Here is a 24241-nt window from a genome sequence, read left to right on the forward strand (position 1 = left end):
GGCAAAAGATCTGAAACAGACACTTCATCAGATAAGATATGTAAATGGCAAGGAAGTCTTTGATGAGACTCAACAGCATATGACCTTAGGGAAATGCAAATTAAAGCAACAATGAGATAGCACTATACGCCTATTAGAAAGGCTAAAATCCAAATTACAACACCAAATGCCAGTGAGGACGGGGAGCAAAAAGAATGCCTATTCATTGCAAGAGGATAGCCAAATGGTTGATCTACTTTGGAAGATCATTTGGATATTCTTACACAGATCAACATAGTCTTGCCGCACGAACCAGTTACCACACTTATGGATGTTTGCTCAAATGAGTGGAAAATTTATGCCCATGCAAAACCCTGCACGTGAATAGTTGGAGCTGCTTTATTCATAATTGCCCCAAACCAGACGCAAACGTGGTATCAGTCAATAAGTTAAATGGATAAATGAACTGTGATACACCCATGCAATGGGAGATTATTCAGCGATAAAAAGAAGTGAGCTATTAAGTCATGCAAACCCATGGGGGGAACCTTAACTGCATATTGCTGTGTGAAAGCAGCCAGTCTCAAAAGGCTACATACTGTATGATTCTAACCATACGACATTATGGGAAAAGTAAAATCATAGAGGCAGTAAAAAATAGCTGCCCGAAGTCTGAGGAATAACAGGAAGGATGGGTGGGTGAAACATAGGTGGTGAAGCTCTTTTGCATGATACCATAATGGTAGACAATGACATTATGCATTGGTCAAAGGCCATAGGACCGTATGTGTTGTTTATATGTTTAGTCTTTGTCTCCAGTTCCTGGACCAGAGCTTCAGAAACCCTTCAAGTTTCACGAGTGATAACGTGCGTCTTTGTTATGCTAATGAGGTAGCTAATGGCTGGATGTGAAAGGAGCCCTAGATAGCTTCGTGATGGAGGCTGGTTGCCAGAAAGACCAAGCTTGTGATTAGAGAGTTGGTACTTTCAGCCTTGGTTCACAGAGTTTAAGGAGGAGACAACACTGGAGACTGAGTTCGTGCATAGGTTCCCAGGTAGAAGAAACATGTCCTAAGCTCCTGACTGAGAATCTGAATGGATTGGACTTCCCACCAGAAAGTCTTGAAGCTACGGAACAATGGAGCCATGCCTTCAAAATTCTAAGGGAAAGTGATTTCTAACCGACAACTGTATACTGAACCGATCAAGATCATTCAAGTGTGATAGAACGAAGACTTTTTCTACATACTACAAAGAATCAATCATAAAGTTTCTCTCTCATGCTCTCTTTGACAGGAAGTAAGTGGCAAATTAAATGTGCACTTGCCGCACAAAAATAAGAAGACCGCAAGTCAAAGGAGGTGAGAAGTTTCCCACAACACAGAGGCTTCAGCATCAGTAAGAGGCAAACATTGGTGAAGGATGTTGTTGAAAGGAGACCCTGGGATGACAGGTATGTAAGAGGCCCAGAAAGGAGCGATCCCATTTGAAACTGGATGATAGAGGGCTCTAGGCGGCATGTCTCCAAGAAAAGTAATGTATGTGAACATAGCAAGAGGTTCCTGCTTCTGGGAGACGGGAGATGAATTAATAAGAAATTCGAGTACAAACCAGTGGGAAAAAATGAGGCAAACTGACCAAGAAAAGAAATGTAATCATATCGTTTTACATGACTCATCTTTGAATAATATTTATGTAGGCATAGTAAGATCAACATATTATTTATTAGTTTAGGCCCAAACCATGATCATGGGGTAGCCACAGACGCTAATGTTATTTTCCAGAACATGTTACTTTCTTTGGTCCGATACAAAAACAGATCCACAAATACGAATATGCTCTAACAATGACCATGGTAGGGTATGCCTAACCAAAGATATTACTATATATTGGGGCGCCTGCGTGGCTCAGTCGGTTGAGCGTCTGACTTTGGCTCAGGTCGTGATCTCACGGCACATGAGTTCAAGCCCCGCGTCCAGCTCTGTGCTGACAGCTCAGAGCCTGGAGCCTGCCTCTGATTCTGTGTCTCCTTCTCTGCCCCTAACCCACTTGCATTCTGTCTCTGTCTCTCTCAAAAATAAATAAACATTAAAAAAAAATTTTTAGAGATATTACTATATATTAAAACCTCTTTATATTCCACGCAATGCCTAAAGTATAGTACTATTATTTAAAAATTACACCTTGGATCTCTTCCTGGTTTATAATGTTGCTTATGGGTAGCAGTAAAGATAAGAATGACTATGATACATTTTTATTCAATCTCCAGAACTGAGAACTTTGTCTTTTTCAGGTCCTTGAAATACTAATAATGAATAGTACTATCCTAATTAGCATTATTGCTATTTCTAAAGATTTCATTTTACCATAAAGACAAAAAACAGTCAATCACTTATAGGTCACTTGCTCTATTGAATTATGTAACTTTCTCTTCCTTTTTAAAATCTCAGCCACATGACTAACCAGACTGCCCTAAACTCTTTATAATGTTAACCTTCATTCCGGAACACATTTCCTTCCTCAGGGTTTTGCATCAACAAGGTTATGAACAATGTTTTATTGAACAGTGAAACCACCACTTAAAACACTCCTCAGCTGACTTTTCTGGAACAAATTTACGTACATTCTAGAGAATCTCACTTAAAAGAGAATATCTTCCTGGAAAACAAATATGTGAATAATATTTTGTCAATTCAGTCACTTCTTAAATATGCAAGGGGTGCTCCCTATTTCAAAAGAACATTGAAATAAGTGTAAAGACACTTGTGAAGAGTGAATAATTATTCCTTAGTAAATATTACTTCTTAAGTTTGGATGTAGTGTGACTGGTTATATTACAATAGAACACTGATGTGTAAATCATAATCGTCTCTGTTGTTAAATTACCATTTTTCCCAGGTATTTACAATTTTTACAAAGCTACTTTTAAGTTTTAATTGTAATTCCAGTTAGTTAACATACAGTGATGTTTCCCCCCTTTGCTTATTCGTCTTGTTTTGTTTCTTAAACTCCACGGATGAGTGAAATCATATAGTATTTGTCTTTCTCTGACCGACTTATGTCACTAAGCATCACACCCTCTAGCTCCATCCGTGTCATTGCAAATGGCAAGATTTCATTCTTTTTATGGCTGAATAATATTCCATTGTGAATATATGCCACATCTGCTTTATCCATCCATCAATTGCTGGACACTGGGTGTGCTTCCATATCTTAGCAATGGTAAATAATGCTGCTATAAACATAGGGGCACATGTATTCCTTTGGATTGGTGTTCTTGCCTTCTTTTACAAAGCTGTGTTTAAAATTCCTTCATCATAGGTGATTTCGTCATGTTGAAATGGTCGTCTGCACTAAAAATTCCATCACAGGGGTGCCTAGGTGGCTCAGTTGATTAAGCCACCAACTCTTGATTTCAGCTCAGATCAGGATCTCACAGTTGTGAGATCTAGTCCTGCTTGGGGCTCTGCACCGGGCGTGGAACCTGCTTAAGAGTCTCTCCCCGGCCCCAATAAATAAACAAATAAATATTCCATCACAGTTATGAGCCACACCTTTCACAGGTAATAAAAGTATGGTTGGTAGGGGCGCCTGGGTGGCACAGTCGGTTAAGCGTCCGACTTCAGCCAGGTCACGATCTCGCGGTCCGTGAGTTCGAGCCCCGCGTCGGGCTCTGGGCTGATGGCTCGGAGCCTGGAGCCTGTTTCCGATTCTGTGTCTCCCTCTCTCTCTGCCCCTCCCCCGTTCATGCTCTGTCTCTCTCTGTCCGAAAAATAAATAAACATTGAAAAAAAAAAAAAAAAGTATGGTTGGATGACATACCAATAACTTAAACATAACTCGTAAATATAGTTGAATTAACTTACATCATGGCACGTGACTCTCATTTCAAAGGTGTGTGTTGAATTCCGCTTCCCTAAGAAATTAAAATACATTTCATCTCTTTTAGAAAGCCCTCTCCTCCACAAAATAGAAATATTCTAGGGGGCTACTGAAAAATTTTAAAGCAAAGCTAACGTGAAGTGGGTCTTAAAAAAAAGAGTTTCAACTGTCAATTGGGTCATTTGCTTTGTTTCAAGGTTCTATTTTCTATATTCTTTCACTGACCCTGATGAATAACACTTCAGGCAAGAAATATAAATACACTGTAGTGCACTGGATACAGAATTCTTCCAACAGAAAATATGAAGAGATGGTCAGCAATATACAAGAATTTACTGTAGCGCATGCGAAATAACCATGTTGATAAAAGGACACAGCTCTTTCTACACCAGTGTCCGAAACGATTATTGAAAGAACACCATAATATGCTGTGTCCACTCAAGTTCAATTTAATGTTTAATAATACCTGGAATAGTTAGGAGCATCTGAGTTCTATTAAGCAAGTAAAATCATTAAAGTCTCTGAATGCATCCGCATCTCGCAGGAGATGTGCCACATTGACATTTAGGTTACCCTGGGCTCCATCATTTATCAGCTGGGTATTCCTCTATCTCACAGGCCAGTACTCTTTCAGTATATTACAAATTGTATTTGCTTTTTTTTTTTTTTTTTTAAATTTTTTTTTTCAACGTTTTTATTTATTTTTGGGACAGAGAGACAGAGCATGAACGGGGGAGGGGCAGAGAGAGAGGGAGACACAGAATCGGAAACAGGCTCCAGGCTCCGAGCCACCAGCCCAGAGCCCGACGCGGGGCTCGAACTCACGGACCGCGAGATCGTGACCTGGCTGAAGTCGGACGCTTAACCGACTGCGCCACCCAGGCGCCCCTGTATTTGCTTTTAACTGTGGCATTCTCTCTGGGATTCCTCCCTAAACGGTGAAAGCACACACCCTTCACAAGGATGCCAAATGCTCTGTTCCAAGTTTCTCATGGCCAAAAGCGTTCCAGATGTTCAGAATGAGCCGTAGCAATTGCATTTACACAGCCAGGAAAATGCATCATTTCTGAACTGTACTCATATGGAAAATTACTACAGTTTCAATCATTCAGTCTCTCGCGGTGTGGATAATGAGGCAGTTGAAGTAACTTGACCTTTGGATGGCTCCCTCATCCTTCAGCTCTTTCGATAGCCCTTCCTATGTAATTTTGCGCGTCATCAGAAATGGCCTTGTCTTTGCTTTTCTTCCCTATCGTTTCTTCTATGTCATCATTACTTCATCTTATAGAAACTTCCTGAGGGCTGGGTCTGTGCTGGAAATGGTCTTTGAGGCCTGGCGCTGCGCCCGGGGAACGGCAATTTTTCTACACATCTAGAGTTACCGTAATTTTTGGTTCCTCGGATCCACGTTGTTCCCATTGTTCCCATTTTAACAAGTCAGAATTTAAGAGTTCTGTAATCATCACTGTCAATAGGATGTTTCAGCTGCCGGACCAAAATGTAAGTTGAGACAGGTTTTTAAAACATGTTTTGCCTGCTCATGTCGCCAGGCTCAGAAGACATCCCTTGAACACTTTGTCACCTGGCTGTATTATTTGCATTCTTAACCACTCCAACCGTTAGATTTTTAACATAAGTTTGGATTCCTTGTTGTCACAGAAAATGCATTCCAAAAGATTGCACAGGGAAGTAACTCAAAACCGCAAGTTAAGCGGCAGATTGTGCAATGAAAAGAAACAAAAGGCCAGAAGGAGGAATTCATGATCTCACTTGCATGTGTATTTTTAATTGTTTTTTCATCATCATAAGCATATTCTTTAATCCTCATCAATTACTTCATCCATCTCCTCACCCGTCTCCCCTCTGGTGACCATCGGTTTGTTCTCTCTAGTAAAGAGTCTGCTTCTTGGTCTCTCTCTCTCTCTCTCTCTCTCTCTCTCTCGTTTACCTCAGTTCTTCTGTCTTGTTTCTTAAATCCCAAATATGAGTGAAATTACAGGCTATTTGTCTTTCTCAGTCTGACTTATTTTACTTAGCATTACACTCTCTAGCTCTATCCATGGTGTTGCAAATGGCAAGATTTCATTTTTTAATAATATTTATAGTATAGGTATATACACCAAATCTTTATCAATTCCTCAGTCAATGGGTACTTGAGCTGCTTGCCGATTTGGGCTATTGTCAATAATGCTGCTATAAACGTAGAGGTGCATGGATCCCTTTGAATTAGTGTTTTTGTATTTTTGGGGGGTAAATACCCAGTAGTGTAGCTACTGGATCATACGGGAGTTCAATTTTTAACTTTTTGAGGAACCTCCGCAGTGTTTTCTGCAGTGGCTGCACTAGTTTGCATTCCCACCAACAGCGCAAGAGGGTTCCTTTTTCTCCATATCTTCACCAACACTTGTGATTTCTTATGATTTTGATTTTAGCCTGACAGGTGTGAGGTGGTATCTCATTCTAGCTTTGATTCGCATTTCCCTGATGATGAGTGATGTTGAGCATCTTTTCACATGTCTGTGGGGCATCTGGATGTCTCCTGGAGAAATGTCTGTTCATGTCTTCTGCCCATTTTTTAATTGGATTATCTGTTTTTTGGGTTTGAGCTGTATTAAGTTCTTCATGTATTTTGGATATTAACCCTTTATTGGAGAAGCCATGTACAAATATCTTCTCCCATTCAATAGGTTGCCTTTTGTTTTTTTGTTCTTTGTTTTTTTGTTTTTGTTTTTGTTTTTTTTTGCTATCAGAAACTTTTTATTTTGAGGTAGTCCCAATAGTTTATTTTTGCTTTCATTTCCCTTGCCTAAGAAAAATGTCCCATAGGGCCACCTTGGTGGCTCAGTTGGTTAAGCATCCGACTTTGGCTCAGGTCATGATCTCATGGTCTGTGAGTTCCCAGTCCTGTGTCGGGCTCTGTGCTGCCAGCTCAGAGCCCGGAGCCTGCTTCCGATTCTGTGTCTCCCTCTCTCTCTGCCCCTCCCCTGCTCATGCTGTGTCTCTGTCTCAAAAATAAATAAAAACATTTAAAAAATTTTAAAAAGTAAATAAATAAACATTAAAAAAAATTTTTTTAAAAAAAGAAAAGAAAAATGTTCTGTGGCCAATGTCAGAGCCGTTACTTCCTGGGCTTTCTTCTAGGATTTTTATGGTTTCAGGCCTCACATTTAGATCTTTCATCCATTTTCAATTTATTTTTGTGTATGGTGAAAAAAAGTGGTCCCCTTTCATTCTTTTGTGTGTAGCTGTCCAGTTTTCCCAACACCATTTGTCGAAGAGACTTTTCCCCTTTGTATATTCATTCCTCCTTTGTCAAAGATTAAGTGAGCATATAATTGTGGGCTTATTTCTGGGCTTTCTCTTCCAGTCTGTTGATCTCTGTGTCTATTTTTATGCTTGGTATCATACTATTTTATTATTACCAATTTGTAATGTAACTTGAAGTCTGGAACTGTGATATCTCCAGTTTGGTTTTTCATTTTCAAGACTGCTTTGGCTATTCAAGGTCTTCTGTGGCTCCAGACAAATTTTAGGATTGTTTGCTCCAGCTCTGTGGAAAATGCTGTTGGTATTTTGATAGGGATTGCATTAAATCTGTAGATTGCTTTGGGTAGTATGGCCATTTTAGCAGTGTTTGTTTTTCTAATCCATGAGCATAGAATGTCTTTCTATTCTTTGTGTCATCTTAAATTTCTTTCATCAGTATTTTGTAGTTTTTAGAGTACAGGAGTCTTTCACATCTTTGGTTAAGTTTACTACTAGATATTTTATTGTTTTCGGTGTAATTGTAAATGGGATTATTTTCTTGCTTTCACCTTCTGCTGCTTTATTATTAGCATATAGGAATGCAACATATTTCTGTACGATAATGTTGTATCCTGCAACTTTACTGAATTCATTTATGTGTTCTAGTCGTTTTGTGGTGGAGTCTTTAGGGTTTTATATATATACTATCACGTCATCTGTAAACAGAGTTTTACTTCTTCCTTACCAGTTTGGATGCCTGTTGTTTCTTAATGTTGTCTAATTGCTGTGGCTAGGACTTCTAGTACTATGTTGAAAAAAAGTGGTGAGAGTGGGCATCCTTGTCTTGTTCCTGACCTTAGGGGAAAAGCTCTCAGTTTTTCACCATTGAGCATGATGTTGGCTGTGGGTTTCTAATATAAGGCCTTTATTATATTGAAGTATATTCCCTCTAGACCTACTTTGCAGAGGGCTTTTATCATGAATGGATGTACTTTGTCAGATGCTTTTTCTGCATCTATTGAAATGATCACACGGTATTTTTCCTTTTTCTTGATGTGATAGATCACGTTGATTGCTTTGCAAATATGGAACCACCCTTGCATCCGGGGTATAAATCCCACTGGATCATGGTGTATGTTTTTTTTTTTTTTTTTTTAATGTCTTGTCGGATTCAGTTTGCTGTTTTGTTGAGAATTTTTGCATCTATATTCATGAGAGATACTGGCCTGTATTTCTCCTTTTTTGTGGTGTCTTTTATCTGTTTTGGGTATCAGGGTAGTACTAGCCTCAGAGAATACATTTGGAAGTTTTCCTTCCTCTTCTATTTTTTTTTTTTTTTTTGGAATAGTTTGAAAAGAATAGGCATTCACCTGTATATATTTTAAGAGGTTGTTTCCTCTCCAAGGATCAGCCTCTTCTTCAGTGATTGACCTTATGAAGGCCCACCTTTTGCAAGGGAGGCCTATATCACAATAAACCTAGTATCCGTCAAAGAGGCGTATAAGATTCGCAAGGAATCTTTCAGGAGCAAGATCGGGGCTGGGCTTAGGAAATTGAGAGAAACAGGTGTACTGTTGTCATTTGAAGCCAAAGGTCTAGATAAGCACACTCAAAAAGAGCAACTAGACGATCAGAATTTTTTTTTTTTAATTTTTTTTTTCAACGTTTATTTATTTTTGGGACAGAGAGAGACAGAGCATGAACAGGGGAGGGGCAGAGAGAGAGGGAGACACAGAATCGGAAACAGGCTCCAGCCTCTGAGCCATCAGCCCAGAGCCCCACGCGGGGCTCGAACTCACGGACCGCGAGATCGTGACCTGGCTGAAGTCGGACGCTTAACCGACTGTGCCACCCAGGCGCCCCATAGACGATCAGAATTTTATACTTCTGGAAAATGTGTAGAGATGATGCTTCCTGACCAGGGTTTTAGGACGGAGGGAAACCCTCTGAGCTAGGCCGCAGGCACAAAAGCACAAAATATCCCATGGGCTCAGGGCAAGTAAATCTCCTATTAAAAGCACAGGGCTGTTACTGGAACTCTTGAAAGGTAACAGGATATTACCATGTTGTTATTCTTCCGTCCTAATGGCCAGCGTAGGATGCGTGACCCACACTGTATAGTGGGAGGTGCAAGTGCTGTCCTGTCTCTTGTTTCTTGAGTCAAGTCAGGATTGGCTGTCCGTGGTCTTACCGCTGATTCTTCCTGGTGTCCCCAGTAGAGCTGCAAAATACCTTTAGATGTTACTTCTCCATAGGCACAAGCGGATCCCCTCCTTTGCATTTCCCAGGAAGCCCATCTGAGCCATTTGTCTTGTGTTAGCCCCAGAGGTTTTCCAGGACCATCCGTCACCATCGCCTTAGACCTTACCCCACTGCTCTCCTGCCCTGAGCCCCTCACTCTTGCATGCCTCCATTCATGCTCGCAATCTGCAAGAGTATTTCCTCTAGTAGCCTCCTGAGAAAAGGCTCGGCGTTTTTCAAGATTTTATTCTAGATGATAAGAGAAATGAAATTATAGAAGGAAGCGGGTTGGAAAGCCAAGCTGGGCTAAAGGATTGGTGCTAAGGTGTGGAGGAGGAATACTTTATCAGTTATAGTTTGCTCTAGAGCTATTCGTATTGTTTTCTTAACATCTAATTTTTTTATATGTATAAAATCATGTATGCATTCATTTAAAGCTTTGCATTCTGCAAAAACATGTGCTAAAAATAACAGGCACATGGGATAAATAGGGTTGGGGCAGACCATGCCATGCAACTTTATAACAGGAGCGCTAAGAAAACAACAAACATCTTTTTTTTTTTTTTTTTTTTAAGGCTGTCTCCACTAGCAGCTTGCCCTGGGTAGCGTTTGAACTTGGTGGCTTGCACTTTCTTCCTGGAAACATAAGGTCATTTGCTTGCAAGAGACCAGATTATCAAAATGAAACATCTGATTCAGGAGGCTTCATCTTTTTTTTTTTTTTAATATAGAAGGAAATATTGTTGCAACTTCCTTATCTGTCTTCACAACTTCATCAAAAAGTTTAATGTTGGAAAATGTGTAGCAGTTCTTGGAATCACCACCCCAGCCCTTGCTTTCAGGAGAGGAAGATACCTTGTGGGATTTCTTTCTTAGGGCGTTCATGTATTGCTAAGGCTTGTTTTCATTGTGGAGAAAGTTTGCTCCTGATTTCTTGGAAATCACATGCAGGAAAATGGTTTATGAACCAAAGTGACCTCACCATTGTTTCACTGATACCATTTCCCTGCTTACCAGTTGCGTATGAGCTAATTCGTGTCGCCAACACACGCGTGACAGCAGCACACATATGTACCTTTTGTTCTTTGAAAGACTTCAGGGAATACACCACCCCTAGAATCTTAACACTGTTTTGTTTTGCTTTCCGCCCACCGCCCCCACCCCCTCCATTTCCTCCGTCCTCTCTCCATGTTTCTTTTCTTCTGTTCTCTACAGGCAAGGAAAAATATGCTTGATTTGGTCAGGATTATATTTAGCTGCACACAGGAATCCAAAATAAAGTGGCTTAAACAATAGAGCCATTAATTTTTCTCACATAAAAATAATCTAGAAGTAAATGACGCAAGAGTCCTGCTCTGCTCCAGTCGCCATGTTCATACTCCAAACACAGGAAAAAGGAAGAGTAGACCTGCCAAAGGGCACAGGTCCCCTCCTTTTATGGAGCTGAGCCTCAGAGAATACTTAGTTACATCTCACTGGCCATATCTAATTGCTAAGGGTCTAAGAGCTACCCTCTTATAGCCAAACACACTTCCTAGGGTTTTGTTATTAAAGAAGGGAGAATGGATATTGTGAAGCAATCAGTATTCTCTGCTACAGTATAACTTCAAAGTAATTCATGTGTACTGGGCATGTTTAATATGCCAGGAACTGTGTCACTTGTTTTCTACCCTTAAAGATACACGACAGCATGAGGGGCAAAGTTCGTCAGAGGAATTCATGGAAAGCCAGAGTAAGGATTCGTGCCCAACCATGGAAGGGTACGCAGTCAAAAATTACGTTTGGTTAACTTGCTCTCTTTATAATTGCTACTCGCTTCACAGTCGACCCCAGGGACAGGAAAATCACCTGGAAGCACATTTCTCTTGTGTGGGGAGGGGCAAGAAGCAGTTAAAGAGTTCAGAGACTTTTTCGAGGAAAGGAAGCTGTGTTCTAATTCTTGTTCTGTAAGATTTGAAGTGATGGGGATCTCCCAGATCAACCGGACTAGATACGGGGAATGAGGCCCCTGAAATAAATAGAGTTACTGTAAAGGTAGAGGGTGAGCCAGCTCTGCCGATGAGTCTCCGTCTCGCTGTCCCTCTCTCTCTCTCAGAGAGAGAAGTGAAGGGATGGCATGTCTGGGTCTGGGAGGTCGGGTCCGGGGACTGGCCTTGACCCAGCATCCAGAGGTCAACTTGTGCTTATGAAACATTGACACGTATCTGCAAGAGCAGGTTGCTTCTAGATGTAATAGCTGGGGTGAAGAACTTTCAGGAAATAATCTGGAGATTTCTTTACCCTGTGGTCTCACAGCCGGGGTAGAGAATCTAGCCAGTGAGACTATGCCTTCTACCCAGCTCTCCGGCGTGGTTCATCAGGGCAGAGGCCCTTTCTTTTACTTGCTTCTTCCTCCCACATCCCTGATTTCATCTTTCACCGGTCCCAATGACTTTCCTGGGTTGTTTTGCCTGTATAGTAGCCAACACAACCCGATAGCATTGTTCCACTGAAGCGCAAACCTCCACGGATTCCCATTTGTAAGGTGACTGGCACCTGTCCGTTCTCCTGACTCTAGGGCAAGGAAGAGGAAACAGGTTTCTCTGAAGAGCTTTGGCTTGGACCACCCTACCTTGAAGGGAGCATGGGGAATAGAGAACCCACACCCAAAGAGTCATTATTGCTGGAGAAAGATGCCACTGCATTAGTTTCCTATTGCTGCTATAACAAAGCATAACAAACTTAGTGCCTTAAGACAGCACCAATATATTACCTTACAGTTCTGGAGGTCAGAAGGTGGACATGGGGTTTTAGGGGCCAAACTCAAGGTGTTGGCAGAGTTGTGTTCCTTCTGGAGGCTGTAGTGGAGAATTCATTTCCCTGCTTTTCTAGAAGCTGCCTGCATTCTTTGGCTCAAGTCCCTTCCTCCATCTTCAAAGTTCATCTCTCTGAACTTAGCTTCTGTGGCCACATCTGCCTTTCTGACTGCAACCCTTTCCCCAGTCTCATGATTACATTGGGCCCACCTTGTTAATACTGTACAGGACGTTCTTTCCAACTTAATGTGATCCTTCGTCACAACCGCAAAGTTCCTTTTACCATGTACGTTAACACTTTGGCCAGTTCTGGGCATTACTCCATGGACATCCTTGGAAAGTCATCACTGAGTCTACTGTACCACCCTGTACATATGGCCACTATGAAAACATGACACCGTTTAGCTTCTGGGCTTTGGACACAGCTCACCAGAGCCGCATCTGACTCAACCGGCAGACCGCTCTGCTGTTGTGAGTGCAGCGAGGGAGGTCCTAGTTAAACAGAAACAGACTCTTCCCCTGGGACACTCAGAAGCAGCCAAGTGATGGACAGAAGTGCTAAAGCGCCATGTTCCTTTACCCAAGAAAACTGTAGCCCGGAAGATATGCAGAAAAACTTCAGTTTGAGGGTGTGGGCATTTTACAGCAACTCCAAGGCCAAATAAGTAAGTACGAGAAGCAAGAGAGAGTTCTTGGAATATTTAGAATTATCCATGGGCATCTGGGTACAGAGCAGGCACACTTCTTCTTCTCCTTCTTCCCAGGTGGACAAAGGGCGATTGCGGCCTCCTCACAGGTAGAATCCTCAGTGTGGAAACTGGAGCAGGTAAGCCAGACATTGCTTCAGCTAAGTGGTTCCTGGAAAAACTGAGGAGCCCTCATGGATAAGCAGGCTAAGGGGCATAGCCACTCATTCTTCCTAGAAGAATTGTTTGGGGATATATTCTAGGAAATTAAACAGCGACTTGAAAAGTGAGGGATGGGGCGCCTGGGTGGCGCAGTCGGTTAAGCGTCCGACTTCAGCCAGGTCACGATCTCGCTGTCCGCGAGTTCGAGCCCCGCGTCGGGCTCTGGGCTGATGGCTCGGAGCCTGGAGCCTGTTTCCGATTCTGTGTCTCCCTCTCTCTCTGCCCCTCCCCCGTTCATGCTCTGTCTCTCTCTGTCCCAAAAATAAATAAACGTTCAAAAAAAAAATTTAAAAAAAAAAAAAGAAAAGTGAGGGATATATACGTGGGATGTGAAAAATAGTGGTAATACTAGCAAAATATATAAAGTCTAATTGTTGGTGTAAAATGTGAAACGAGCCAAAACTTTAACACAAAAACTGGAACTTACCTTGCACATTATCTGCACGTAGAAGATTCTGGAATGGAAGGAGGGAAGTCAAACCATGCTCAAATCACGTTTGAGAACATAAAAAGACACTGAATATCTCTAGATGTTACTAGAAGACTACAAATTAAGTAAGTGCATTAAACATGTGAGTATAAGCACTATTCTATTAATACATCATGTATATGTTAGGTGCTAGGAAGATAGATATCTGTATCTATCCATCTATATAGATACAGATATCTGTCTATATATATGCCATAAAAGAGAATGAAAATTAAATATGCAGAGAAAAAAATCCTCAGTCCAACAAAGGTAGGAAGGGGATGAGGAATAGGAAAGAGTGATAATTGGCAAACAAAAACTAGGATGGGAAGATATGAGAAACAAAGTAGACATACAATAATTTCATCCAATTAAAAGGCAGAAGCTCTCAGAGATGCCTGGCTGGCTCAGTGGGTAGAGCATGTGACCCTTGACCTCAGGTTGTAAGTTTGAGCCCTACGTTGGGCGTAGATCCTACTTTAAAAAGAAAGAAAAGGCAGAAGCTCTCATAGTGGGGTAAAAACAAATTCTAACTCTTTGATATTCAAAAATCATACATTAAAAATAAAAAGGGACCAAAAATGGGTGCCTAGATGGCTCAGTCGGTTGAGTGTCCGACCCTTGAATTTGGCTCGGGTCATGATCCCAGGGTCGTGGGATCAAGCCGCACATTGGGCTCCATACTGAGCATGCAGCCTGCTTGAGATTCTCTCTCTCCCTCGGCCCCTCTGTCCCTCTACCCAGTCATGCTCTCTCTCCCTCTGAAATTTAAAAAAAAAAAAAAAAAAAAAAAAGCGAACAAAAAGAATGGGAAAGATATACAAGGCAAACACTAATATAAAGAAAAGTATAACTATAAAAATGAAAATAACTGGACTATATGGCAAAAATCTTTATTAGTCAGAAGGCATCCCTTATTGATGAACCACTAATGTACCTATCAATATACCTTCAAATGTATAGCAAACAAACTTGACAGAATGACAAGGAGAAAATGAGAAATCCCCAACCAGAGTAGGAAAGTTAAGTATAATGGAGAAATAAAAATATCAAACTGAGAACAGTAAAAATTTAAAAATTTTCATGTAATTAACAATTTACATTAACATGTAAAAATTTTCATGTAATTTTCATGTAATTAACCCATTTTACATGGGTGGCTCAGTCGGTTTTGTTTTGTTTGTTTGTTCAGACCCTTAGTTTTGTTTGCCAATTCACTATAGAGAGCCCTATACTGAAATCCACATGGAATACTTGCCAAAACTGATGATACATTAGGCCACACTGAAGAATTTAGAGTCCCCAGATCAGAATTCACATAAGACCACATTCTTGGACCATAATGCAGAAAATGTGGAAATTCACAAACAAAATAATAAAAAATCAAAACAAAATACATTCTTTCCATTTGGAAATTTATAATCAGTCTTTTAAATTACTCAGGAGCAAAGAAAAAATAGAAACAAGAGTTCTAAATTAATTATCTGAGGGTATTATTTTTCCTATTTCAATTAAATTTAACAAACAAAACACGTACCAAATATTGATGGTTACTAACCATTTTTAACAGAATTAATAGACTTTATTTTAATCATTTATTATTCAGATTAGAATCAAACTTTACCTGGGGCGCCTGGATGACTCAGTCGGTTAAGCATGTGACTTCAGGTCAGGTCATGGACCTCGCGGTTCATGAGTTCAAGCCCCGCGTGGGGCTCTGTGCTGACAGCCCAGAGCCCGGAGCCTGCCTCGGATTCTGGGTCTCCCCCTCTCTCTGCCCCTCCCCCACTCGTGCTCGCTCGCTCTCTCTGTCTCAAAAAAAAAATAAACATTAAAATTTTTTTTTAAATAGAATCAAAGTTTACTTGTTTGCTTAGTCTTTATAAATCCTTGTTTACATAAACTGGGGAAACAATGTGATAGCAATTTACTGAACAAACCAGAAGAAGAATTTGCAACCTTATTTATTTATTTATTTATTTATTTATTTATTTTTAAGTTTATTTTAAAGTTTATTTATTTATTTTGAGAGAGAGAGAGAGAAAGAGACAGAGAGAGAAAGACTCGTAAACAGGCTCCAGGCTGACAGCACAGAGCCTGATGTGGGTCTTGAACCCACAAACGGTGAGACCATGGCCTGAACCAAAGTCGGACACTTAACCGACTGAGTCACCCAGGTGCCCCCACAGCTTTATTAACGCTACAAAAGATTTAGGTAAAAGAGGAAAATTAACTGTGTCCAAATGAACTAAGAACTAAGCCACCAAGCTTAGTGAGTTGAGTAGGACTGACAGAAGGATACGTGGTAAATACAACATAACTTAGATCCACCAAGTTTTTAAGTTGACCTTTATTTATTTTCTTTATTAAAAAAAATTTTTTTTAAATATTTTATTTATTTTTGAGACAGAGAGACAGAGCGTGAGCAGGGGAGGGGCAGAGAGAGGGGGAGACACAGAATCTGAAGCAGGCTCCAGGCTCTGAGCTGTCAGCACAGAGCCCGACGCAGGCCTTGAACTCATGAACCCGGAGATCATGACCTGAGCTGAAGTCGGACGCTCAACCGACCGAGCCACCCAGGCGCCCCTTAAGTTGACCCTTTAATTTCATTCTCCTTTTCCAGTACATTTTCCCCAATCCTGTCGCTCTTGACACAGCTACTATTCAGAGCTGGAGTTCTGTGCACCTATAGTATCCAGAAAAAGAGCCGTTTCCCTGTACCGATAAGTGGCACGAGTCACAACATGTGACAAACCCTTACACGTAGGGAAGACCGAATGTGCACCGGCGGCCCCTTGCAGAGTGCGCCCCATTCAGAGACCTAGCCAAGGACCTCAATGATGAAAAATGCCCTGTAATATGTCTGGGAGGGATCTGTGGGAAGAGGCTGAGCTATATAGGAGCAAACCAAACTATGGAGAAGTGATCAAGCTCTCTTCTGAAGGAACTGATGAGCGTAATCAAGGTATTGAAATAAATAATAATGATAATCGGTGTCTACACGTTTGACTTTAAAACGATGTCTCGGGGCGCCTGGGTGGCTCAGTCGGTTGAGTGTCTAACTTTGGTTCAGGTCATGATCTTGCGGTCTGGAGTTGAGCCCCGTGTCGGGCTCTGTGCTGACAGCTCGGAGCCTGGAGTCTGCTTCAGATTCTGTGTCTCCCCCTCTCTCTGCCCCTCCCCCGCTCATGCTCTGTCTCTCTGTCTCTCTCTCTGTCAAAATAAATGAACGTAAAAAAAAAAAAAAAAAAGATTCTCTTTCTCTTCCCTTCTCCCCTGCTCATGCTGTCTCTCTCTCAATAAAAATTTTTTTTCATTAAAAAAAAAATAAAACAATATCTAGATGACTGCCCTGTGGACAGGGTGAGAAAGTATACCAGAATACAGCCAACAATATTTGAGTATAGATTAAATATTTCCATCCACAAGGCAAAATATTCACTAAACACTCACTGATACTACTCCCAGTGATAGAATTTGTAAAGAAATTCTTTTTTAGCTTCATATTTGTGTGGAGTGATAGGAATACCACACGGAAAGATTTCACCGCCTCCAGTCATTAAAAGCTCCGTGACCAAGAGAAGCATGCAACCTAGACTAAGAAAGCATAGGAAACCATAAACTCTGATCTGGCTGTAGGACTGGATGTGGGGCAGGACAGGGCCTGGGATCCAGGTAGAGAGGAGGGAAGGGATGGGGGTGGGGCAGTGGGGTGGGGTAGGGACTGGGGGAATTTGGGGTCAGGTTTGCAGCTTGGACAACTCACGGTGCATGTGTCGGAACCGTCACTATTTAGCTACTACGTTAGCTTATCTGCCGTGACACTTGTGCCCAACCAAAAGACATTGTGGACCAGATACAGACAACCAGTAACATGGGGCAACATGTTCAGATAAATTGGGAAGTCATGTTTTATAATGAGTCATGGTATGCTAAATGTGTATGTCACAGAGGAAGCAGAATTGATAAAAAGTAAGGTAATAAGAGACGAAAACTATGCCTCAGTTCTTGGGCATGATATCAGAGTCCCGTGGTACATCAAGATGTAAGTTCTGCCCAGAAGTTTCACATCCACAGAAGTTCTCTATGTTTCTTCTGACCAGATGTCAGCGTCTAACTTATCCAGTGATTCACATCCTCCCTCTCTATGGTGCTAATCCTACAGGAGATTTTACTGGCTCAGTTTGGGAACCCAGCTTTCTGTCATTTCAGCTTCTGAAAGATATCTGCCTTGGTTCTTAGCCTAAGGATGATGGGACCACATCGTACCACTAGTAGCAGGAAAATACTAGGCGGTTCTGGGGCGCCTGGGTGGCTCAGTCGGTTAAGCGTCCGACTTCAGCTCAGGTCACGATCTCGCGGTCCATGAGTTCGAGCCCCGCGTCGGGCTCTGGGCTGATGGCTCAGAGCCTGGAGCCTGTTTCCGATTCTGTGTCTCCCTCCCTCTCTGCCCCTCCCCCGTTCATGCTCTGTCTCTCTCTGTCCCAAAAATAAATAAACGTTAAAAAAAAATTTTTAGAAAATACTAGGCAGTTCTTACATTGATTGATTCAAAGAACAATGAATGTTGATCTAACGAAAGTAATTAATGTCATTGCCAATGCTGCTTTGAAGGCCATAGCTGTCACGGCTATGGAAAGTGTCTCCTCAGGAGCTGAAGGAAAATAGAATACCTGAAGAGGAGAATTTATGTTTGGATTAAAATTTATGAGAGCCAGAAATAACATCACGGGGCCCACCAGCTTAAAACTTAGATTATCTTCACCATTTTAAAACCAAAGTAAAACTTGTCTCATGCTACATGAAAAGCAAACACAATAGAAAGATGCCATAAAATTATTCGTTAAACAAACCTCCCAACAGGGTAGACACATTGTCAACTTAGTAACCAGTTTGGAACTCGTCAATGGTGATCTCTAAGCAGCTGGGTGAAGCCACCGTGCGTGACAGTGCCGCCTTTGTGTGTCATTATTTCCTGATTTGACGTCGTGGCTGAGTCAGACAGTAGCTATCTTCTTTCGCTTTGTGTTGGATAATGGCCAAACACAAGGATTTATCGTGCCCGACATGGGCACCCATTGATTTCCAATCAATCAGAAGTGCTGAAAAGTATGCCTCATGGCCCTGCTCTATGTCTCACAAATCAAAGACGTCGCAGTTCCCCCTCACGATTCTGATTTTCCATTTTTACTTTGTTTTCCCCTGAACATTTCCTCTCCTTCCGCTCTTTTTGTTATATACATAGAAATGTTAAGTCATTTTTGGAAAGTAAGCATGAGCCAGGAAGGGGCAGAGAGAGAGGGGGACAGAGGATCTGAAGTGGATTCTAGACTGTCAGCAGAGAGTCCGATGCGGGGCTTGAACTCCCAAACCGTGAGATCATGACCTGAGCTAAAGTCGGTTGCTCGACCGACTGAGCCACCCAGGTACCCCTCTCGTTCCACTCTTTTAACAAATAGTGCCCGCCTTTTTTTTTGTGCCAACACTGTTCCAGGCGTTTGAATATAGTAGTAACTAAAGCAGACAAAAATTATTGCCCCAAATATTCAAACTTTTAGAAGAAAATATAAAGGATATATTATCTATATCTGTAGATACACCTTTATGATGTTGGGGTAGGATAGATTCATTTGACCAACATGCAAATAGCACAAAAATATTTTTTGAAAGGCTGACAAGTTGACTACATTAAAATAAAAGTTACGTATATGTAACTTTCTATTAGTTCTGTTTCTCTGTACCGCAGTTTATTTATTCATTCACTTATTGAAGGACATCTTGGTTGTTTCCAATTTGGGGCAATTATGAACAAAGCTGCTATAGACATTTGCATACAGGTTTCTGTGTGGACATAAGTTTTCAGCTCATTTAGGAAAACACCTGGAGGGGTGCCTGGGTGGCGCAGTCGGTTAAGTGTCCGACTTCAGCCAGGTCACGATCTCGCGGTCCGTGAGTTCGAGCCCCACGTCAGGCTCTGGGCTGATGGCTCAGAGCCTGGAGCCTGTTTCCGATTCTGTGTCTCCCTCTCTCTCTGCCCCTCCCCCATTCATGCTCTGTCTCTCTCTGTCCCAAAAATAAATAAACGTTGAAAAAAAAATAAAAAAAGAAAAAAAAAGAAAACACCTGGGAGCACCATTATGGGATGGCGGATGATGATTTGTAATAAATTGCCAAATGGGCTTCCAAAGTGTCCACCCCGTTTTGCATTCCCACCAGCAATGAATGGGTCAAGCTGGGGTAGAAGGTAACATTTTATAAAGCACTGGCAAATACTTGGAAGGATATTTTATCTAATCTACTTAAAGTCTTCTCCTTTAAGCATCTAACTAAGGGGCACATGGGTGGCTCACTTGGTTGAACATCTGACTCTTGGGTTCGGCTCAGGTTGTGATCTGACAGTTCATGGGTTCGAGCCCTGCATTGGTCTCTGTGCTGACAAATTCTCTCTCTCTCCTTGGGATTCTCTCTTTCTGCCCCCCCCCCCCAAGTAAATAAATAAATAAACTTTAAAAAAAAAGAATCTAACTAAAACCTAAAGGTTTAGTCAGCTGACTGCTTTTGCCTGTGTGTCTTTTGCCTTCTGGCCCCTCCACTTCCACTCCTTACCACTGGGAGAGAAAAGAAGTATAAATGTTTTATATAACTCCAATTCTTAGCCACTTAGGACTTTATAAATATAGATTCACCCTAGACGTTTGGCTTTTTAGCTTAAAGTTGCATGAGAATTTTAAACTGGGATTGAAAACTCCCTTTACCATTGATTAAAAACACACACACACAGGAGGAGAAAATACCTTAGCAATGTTCAGTACTTTCCGATAAATAACATGTCCGACAAATTGAGTAAATTAATGATGGCAGGTAAATTTCGAGCTAAGAATGGTCAGGTTTGGGTGGTGTGATGACGGGTCTGAAATGTTTCTTCATGGTTCTCGACATTTCTACGTATAATCTGTGCTTCTGCAGGCTACACTTGCCTGGGAATTCAGTAGGCAAATGATAACAAGAGTAAAACAGGGTTCACGTTCCACCCTGTTTCATTCTGCAACACCACCCACCCCCTCTCCACATACATCTCAAATTCCTCCGGGTCTACCAATTCTGTATTCCAGGCACTAAGGCAGACCATTGGAAGAAACCTTGATTATGTATCTGGAAATAAAAGTAGAACATGTCCCTGGTGTAGAGTTTTACAAGTCCCAAATGATGGGGGGGGCGCTTCTTGTCATTTGCCCTGCTTTTGCCTGGCCTTGTAAATATTTGGTTTCTAGGTTGTTCCATATGGAGGAGTGTAAGTTAGTCTGGCTCTCTCTCTGGGCTGTTTTGTTCCTCTCTTAAATATATATTTGGGACAAAAAGTCCACAGATCTGCAGTCCGAAGGCCTAAGAATGAGGAGAGTTGATGATGTAAGTTCCAGTCTGGGTCCTAAGGCAAGAGAAGACTGATGTCCCAGCGTGAAGACCTTCAGGCAAAGAGAGCGAATTCTCTGTTGCTCAGCTTTTTGTTCTATTCTGGCATTCAGTGGGTGGGATGGAGCCTGCCCACATTGGGGAAGGCCATCTGCCTTATTCAGTCTGTTGATTCAAATGTTAGTCTCATCCAGGAACACCCTCACAGACATACCCAGAATAATATTTAACCTAATATCTGCCTGCCTCCTCCAGCCCCCCTCCACGGCCCCGTCAAATTGACATGTAAACATTAACCATCACAACATCCATACAACGGAATATCTTCCAACAGTAAGGAGAAATGAGCTATCAGGCCATGCAAAGACACAGAGGAATCTTAAACATGTGTTGTAAGTGAAAGAAGCCAATTTTAAAAGGCTACACACTATATACTTCCAACTCTATGACATTCTGGAAAGGGCAAAACCGTAGAGGCACTAAAAAGATCCGTGGTTGCCAGGGATTTGTCAGGAAAGAAGTCATGAACAGGTGGAGCCATGAAACTAAGAATATGATGTCCTAATGGCGGATATATGACACTAGGCATTCATCAAACCTCATAGAACTATAAAACACATGGGGTGAATCCCAATGTAAACCAAGGACTTTAGTTAATAATAATGTATCAACATTGGTTCATCAGTTACAACAAATATACATCGATGCGAGATAATAATAGGGGAAACTGGGAAGGGGTATATGTGAACTCTTTACTTTCTGCTCATTTCTTTGGTAACCCTAAACTTGTCTTAAAAATTGAAACCCATTAGTTAAAAAACAAACAAACGAGCAAACTTTGTTCTGTACAGCCAGAGGTATCCCTGCTGTGTGTGATGTTGTCACTTGTCTGAATCCCTGTGCAGGCTACAGGGTGTGGCTTAGGCTTGATATTTTATTCTGTGGCTTTTAAAATGTTTATATTCACACACTTAGCTATTTTTGCCAAAGCCTGGCTGCCTTATGCGGAGGCCTGGTTTCAGAGGCCCTTTCTACCTCCGTCACATATTCTTCCAGACTCAGCTCTTGCCCAGAAACCTCCAATTAGACGAGGGTCCCCAGTACAGGTTCTCCCTTCTCTCACTGTACAGTGAGTCTTTATTTCCTGTTAGCTAACACGGATGAATTTAAATATAATCACAGATAGCTTCTACAAAAAGTAAGAAAAATCAATCCATCTTCAAGGAATAAGGCATTCAACGGATCCAGACTCAGAGATGACCAAGATGTTAGAATTGACAGGGAATTTGAAAGAACCACGATTAAAATGTTAAAAGATCTAATGGAACAAATGGACAATGGGCATTAACTGATGGGGTACTGATTGCATTAGAAAGACAAAAACTGATGGGATACTGATTGCATTAGAAAGACAAAAACTATCAACCAGTCCAAAGGAAATGCTAGAAATACAATTTTTAAAATGGGATCAGAGATGAAGAATTTCTTCAATAAGCTTACTAACAGCCTGGAAACTTCAGAGGAAAGATCAGTGTAGTTGGAAATACGTCGACTGGAATCATACAAACTGAGGACACAAAGAAGGAGTAGAAGAAGGAGGAGGAGGGTGAGGAGTAAGAGAAGGTGAAGGGGAGGAGGAGGGAAGGAAGGGAACAACTGTGGGATAAGGAACTAACACACTTGTAATTGGAGTCGCAGAAGAAGAGAGTGAGAGGAAGTGTAAAGGATATTTGAAGAGATAATAGCCAAGAATTTTCCAAAGTCAATGAAAGAATATAAGCCAAAGATATATTAAAGAAAAAAAAATGTGAGGGGCACCTGGGTGGCTCAGTCGGCTAAGCGTCCGACTTCGGCTCAGGTCATGATCTCACAGCTCGTGGGTTCGAGCCCCACTTCAGGCTCCATGCCGACAGCTCGAAGCCTGGAGCCTGCTTTGGATTCTGTGTCTCCCTCTCTCTCTGCCCCTCCCCCACTCGCACTCTGTCTCTCTCTCTCAAAAATGAATAAACGTTAAAAACATTTTTTTAAAGAAAAAAAAATCATTGTCAGACTCCTAAGTACCATATTAAGGAGATCTTGAAGGCAATCAGAGGAGGAAAAACATTACATACAGACCTGCAACCACACCCTGCCAAAGCAACATTTGCTCAGTATAAGTCAAGCAGAAGCTGTGACCAGCTATCTGACCCACTGCTGGGTTTCTCTTCTTTGTTTGCTATGAAAACGGGAAAACTTAAATGGTCTTATCCTAGTATCTCTGGGTTTGGAACCTCCCCAGGGTCCTCCTATCACCAGCTAGACCCCAAGACCTGACCTTTCCTGCCCACCTGCTTGTACTCACTGACCTTTGTCATGCTTTTTTTTTTCTTAAGCTCTTCTCTCCAGCGTATCTCTTAACTCAGGCTAATGGACAGCAAAACCACCCTGCAGGCAATAGTGAATGATGTGACAAGACCTCCAGTTGGACCAGATGACCCAGACCAGTTTGAACTAAACCCCTGACTTGCACCTGCACAGAGGGGCCATGGAGTAACCTCTGGAATGACCAACAATCACCTTTGCCTCATTATAATACTAAGATCTCCATTCAAGGAGGGAACACCAGCCTCATTTACATAACATGTATGTGTAGGCATGTTCCTTTCAGGCCCATGCATGACCTTATGCCCACCTCTGCATATGATGACAAGACTTCCTCATCTAAACATTCATCTTAACCCTAAACAAAAGAAACCCAATCACCCTTGCTTGAAGAGTCAGGGCTTTGGAAGTTATTCCTTGCGATCTCCTGATTTGCTGCAAATAAAGTTTCCTTTGTGTGACAATTCACCTGGTATAGCTTCTGTGATTCACCAAAGGAGAAAATTCATGTTGTTTTGGTTACACTGCCCCTAGTGGTCTTACTGCTTTTGTATATCCCAGGGTGTTGGCTTATAATAAAAAATGGAGGCTTCCCCACGTCCAGGTTTTGCTGGCTCCAAAATGTGAGGTGGGAGACTGGGCTCTGTTTCTATGGGTTGGATTTATACAGCTTTCTAGGACTGTAGTCCATGGTTCCATCAGTGAGAGTTACGAGTGCTTCTTCTGGTTTCCTTCACTACAGAGGAAGTGTCAGTGTATATGGTTGTCCACTAGAGAGCGATATTGAGTATTAACTTCTTTAAACATGGCACTGAGCCAGATTTCTAGCACAAATGTATTTGTACACTAAGGAAAAAACAATGAACTCTAAAACAACCAAAATTTAAATGATTTTCGCACTACCTTGTGGTTGGAACATATTTAATATTTTCTAAAATTGCACACTAATG

General features: G+C 41.6%; 1 long non-coding RNA gene across 1 annotated transcript; it reads left to right on the plus strand.

Moving 5' to 3' along the window:
* Positions 1-893: 893 nt before the first annotated feature.
* Positions 894-23755, plus strand: LOC147572113 (uncharacterized). The gene is made up of 3 exons (XR_015246798.1): positions 894-1432; positions 12908-12969; positions 23303-23755. It is a non-coding gene; the product is annotated as an uncharacterized LOC147572113 (long non-coding RNA).
* The last annotated feature ends 486 nt before the right edge of the window (positions 23756-24241 follow it).

Source organism: Puma concolor, chromosome F2 (assembly GCF_028749965.1).
Source record: "Puma concolor isolate L17-30 chromosome F2, mPumCon1.1.hap2, whole genome shotgun sequence".
Classification (NCBI taxonomy): domain Eukaryota; kingdom Metazoa; phylum Chordata; class Mammalia; order Carnivora; family Felidae; genus Puma; species Puma concolor.